The following is a 4,668-nucleotide window of genomic DNA, read 5'->3' as shown; positions in this document are numbered from 1 at the left end:
AATCCAAGGTAATTTAGTTGAACTTGCTCAGGGATGCCTAGTTAAAATTTTACAATTAATAATACATTTCCTTTAATTACTTTTTCACTCCTTGTATAATTAAAATACATCCAAATGATCACAGTACCAAGCTCTTGGGGCCTGTCTTATTTCAGGTGAATTGATGACATTAATCTCAGCAGGTGCCATTTTCACAGACTGTGTAGGGTCCGGAGCTGACCAGCTCTTCAGCTTTAGGGCTGTCTGGCTGATAGCTGTGCAGGGTCACCTGGAGCTGGTACTTGTGTTATCTAGAATCTTAGAATGTCAGAGCTAGAAGGAACTGGAGCATACAAAGCATTAGAACCTGGAACAAAGAATTTATAGCTGAGAGCAATTTCTTTTTTATTGTTGCTGAAAACTTTTTATATTTTAGTTTTCTCAATTACATGTAAAACAATTTTTAATATTTTTTCAAAAATTGAGTTCCCAAATTCTCTCCTCCCCTCCCCCCCCTCATTGAAAAAGCAAGCAAGTTGATGTAGACCATACATGTGCAAAGCAGATTTCCATATTAGGCATGTTATGAAAGAAAAAATACACCAAAAAAATTAGTATGTTTCAATCTGCATTCACACGCCTTCAGTTCTTTGTCTGGTGGTGGAGAGCATTTTTCATCACAAGTCCTCTGGAATTGTCTTGGCTCTTTGTATTGTTGAGAAGAGCTAAGTCGTCCACAGTTGATCAGTGTACAATATTGCTGTTCCTGTGCATTATGTTCTTCTGGTCCTACTTACTTCACTTTGTATCAGTTCACATAAGTCTTTCCAGGTTTTTCTGAAACCATCCTGCTCATAATTTCTTATAGTACAATAGTATGAGTAAGTTATGAGTAAGGTCTGCTGACTTCACCTTGGCATCCCGTTGGCACAAGCCCGCATCGCCTTATACCTGGACTATTGCAATAGCCTGTTTGTGATCCATTCCGATACTAAAGTGATTTTTCTAAAATGCAGGCTGAGTCTTGTCACCCCTCCTCTACCCCCCAACTCAATAAACTCCAGGGGTTTCCAATAGCCTCCAAGAGCAAATATAAACTGCCTGTTATAACCTAACCCCTTCCCACCTTTCTGGTCTTCTTACACTTTACTCCTCAATACATACTCTTTAATCTAGTGACATTCAACTCTTGATTGTTTCATAAACAAGACCCTCCATTTCTCAGCTCTGAGCATTCTCTCTGGCTGTTCTTGAGGCCTGAAATGCTCTCCACCTTCTGCTCTGACTACTGACCTCCCTGACTTCCCCTAAGTCCTTAAAACCCTACTTTCTATAGGAAGCCTTCCCCAACCCCTCTTGATTCCAGTGCCTTCCCTTGGCTAATTATTTCCTATTTTTCTTGTATACAATTTGTTTGTATACATTTATTTGTATATATATATGTACATATATTTGTATATGTATATATTTATATATTGCATATCTATCTAATGTCTCCCCATGAGATTATAAGCTCCTTGAAGGCAGGGACTGGCTTTTGCCTCTTTTTGTAGCCCCAGAGCTTAGCACAGAGCCTGGCACACAGTAGGTGCTTAATAAATGTTTATTGATTGATGAATTGGACAGTATTTTGTTCTTCACACCAGGAAGGCCTGCCTGGATTCAAATCCTCTCTCCTCTATTTATTAGCTATGTGACCTCAGCAATTTTCTTGAACCTCATTTTCCTCATCTGAAAAATGGACAAAATAACAGCATGTACCTCAAAGGATTTTAGCCAGAATTAAGTGAGTTAATGTACACAAAGCACTTTGCAAGCCTTAGAGCATCCTGTAAAGACATGCTGTCATTAATACCTGTATCTTTTACAGAATTCAAGAAGAAAATCCAAGCAGATGTATCAGTATATTCCTTATCATGTGAAATTCAATATTCAAACTGATATTCCCAATTCTTCATTCTGGGCATTCTCCCTCATGCTGACCAACAGAACTGGGGGCTTCTTGATGAGGGCCTCCGGGTCATCTGTTGGCTCAGGATCCAGCCCCAGGCTGGAGAGACAGAGCTGGAAGGGACGTTTGAGGTTTCTAGTTGAACCCCCTGACTTTACAGATGAGGAAGTTCAGGTCCAGAGAGATTGACTTGCCCATGGTCACCCAGGTAGCATGAACTCAGGTCTCTTGACTTCAATCCAGCAAACTTGCCACTGTACTAAATTGCCTCTTAGGAACCTCTTAAATCTCTATAGAGTGGTTTCAAAAATTGCATCCATGTTGTGTAATATTCTTGAGACCCTGTCCAGTAATAGGAGGAATCAGGGAATCTAGCGGCTGGTTATGGAATGACAGGGTTGGAAACATCCTTAGAGACCATCCAGTTGTAACCCCTTCAATTTACATATAGGTCCAGGGTCGCCCTACTCTCTAGGCTCATATGGACTGGGTCCAATCTTCAGGGCTGATTCAAAGGATCAGTCTTTGATTTGGCCCATATGTCCCCACTAAGAATTTATTCTGGGAAACTTCTGAATATGTTCATGTTTGTTGTTGTTCAGTCATGTTTGACTCTTTATGACCTCAGTTAAGGTTTTCTTGGCAGAGATACTGGAGTAGGTTTGCCATTTTCTTCTCCAGCTCATTTTACAGATGAGGAAATTAAGGCAAATAGGGTGAAGTGACTTGCCCAGGGTCACACAGCTAGTGAGTTGTCTGAGGTAGGATTTGAACTCAGATCTTCCTGACTCCAGGCTTGGTGCTTTATCTACTGCAGCACCACCTAGCTGCCTATGTGTTTGTGTTCGTGTTTAGGGTTCCACAAATGCAGGCAAATGAATCTCTACTTCTTATATAAGAATTAATGGTAACAGATGCATATCAGGTAGAGGACAGCTTTTATTTTATCCCATAGGAAATACAAAAAGGCATAAAGGACTCATAGGAGCACATAAACAGGAACAGAAGAACACTCAAAGCACTCACAATAGCTCATAAGCTTTTCCAGGAAGGAAACTGAATTTAGAACCACCTTGACATTCTGGTGTATCCCTAGTTCTCCCACAGGGTCCTGCTAAGTTTTAGTCCTGCTAAGACCTGTAATACTTCAAATCTTGTGTTTTAGATCCCCCCTTCCATCACAAAGAAGGCAAACACACTTTGGGGCTTTTATATGGAAGCTCCCTTCCCATCAGACCAAAGTATGGATCTTCTCTTTCCTCTCTTCATTTCAGGGGCTGCTTCTGCCATGTGCTTCTGCAAAAGCCCGAGATACCCCATCACTACTCAGCTGCTGCTCTCACTTCTTAGGACAGCAGAGTCCATTCTGGGTTCTCTGGCCATTCTTTCTGTACTCAGGAAGGGAAATAGAAAGGAGGCATATGTCTAGGAGGTTGAGACTCAGGAATTCCCTTCTCAAGCCCCCTGAACCAGCACAAGCAGCTCCCCATGTGCTTCTACTGAAAGGCAGACATTAATTGTCTTGGCAAGGGGATGGTGGAGGAGAGGAAGAAATCACTCCCCTTCCTTCTTTCCTTGTCCCCTAAAGAAGCCACAAGAAAGGGGGCAGAAAGAAGTCTCTTTCATAGGCAATCATAGAGGGATGGCTCCTCCAATAAGAGTCTGTCTTCTAAAGATCCCCAGCCAATAAGGAGGCCTTGCTGCCCAGTGGAAAGTGCATTGATTGGGTGGTGGAGGACTTTGGTTCAAATCCCTTATTACCTGTGTGACCTTGGGGAGGTCACTTAATGTTTCCGATTACTCAGTTCTGAAAAGAAGAGGGTCTGACTTGATGATCATTAAGGTCCCTTCCAGTTCTAAGATTTATGATCCTTTTGTATAATTTATGAAATCTTGGGGCTAAACCCCTACTCCTTGCAATGGGCAACTCCAAACTAGGTAGTTCATTTTGGGGCAACTCTCCTTCAGGAAGAGCTTATCAAAGGTTGTTTCTGTTCTCTTGGAACAGAACACATCCATCCTCTATCAGTGGAGGGATAAGCTCATTAATTTGATGGTAGTAGATAGGTCTGAGGGAACTCACCCCCTTAGCCAGGGGAGGAAACTGAGGCTCAGAGAAGTCAAAGGACTTTTACAAGGTCCCACAGCAAGTTAGTAGAATGGAATGGACTCAATGGGGGAAGTCAGAGCTAGAGAGAAGTTCATCAGAAAAAAAGTCAAATTTTCAGTTAAATCAAGTCAACAAACATTTATTAGGGATCAACTCTGTTGGAGGGGGCAGAATAGAAAGATGCACATACTCTAGCTCTTCTACCACAGCCCATAAAATACCTGTAAAAAAGACTCTCAACAAATTCTAGAGCAGCAGAAGCCACAGAACTATGGAGTGCAGGAGATTTCCAGCCCAGGGTGACCTGGAAGGCTGACAGGAAAGGTCTGTTGCACTGGACACAGAACAGACTGCAGCCCTGCCTTGGGTGTGCTGTGAAGGGAGGAGCAGGATCAGAGCAAGTCCTGCTCCCAGACCCCCCAACCCACAAACACCAGAGGGAACTTCAAAGGTCAGTGAGAGAGCTTTTTCACCTCCATGACAAGGGAGCAAGGTTCTCCCCTAACCCCAGCCCCAGGTGGTGGCAGGCAGCAGCTGGCATCCATTGTTCCATTGTTGAAGAGACTCAGTTTAAAACCCCTGGGGGAATTGAGCAGCTGATCTGAATCTCAACCACAAGCCTGGTGAG

Source organism: Notamacropus eugenii, chromosome 4 (genome assembly GCF_028372415.1).
Source record: "Notamacropus eugenii isolate mMacEug1 chromosome 4, mMacEug1.pri_v2, whole genome shotgun sequence".
Lineage (NCBI taxonomy): Eukaryota > Metazoa > Chordata > Mammalia > Diprotodontia > Macropodidae > Notamacropus > Notamacropus eugenii.
Note: the sequence above shows the minus strand (reverse complement) of the source record.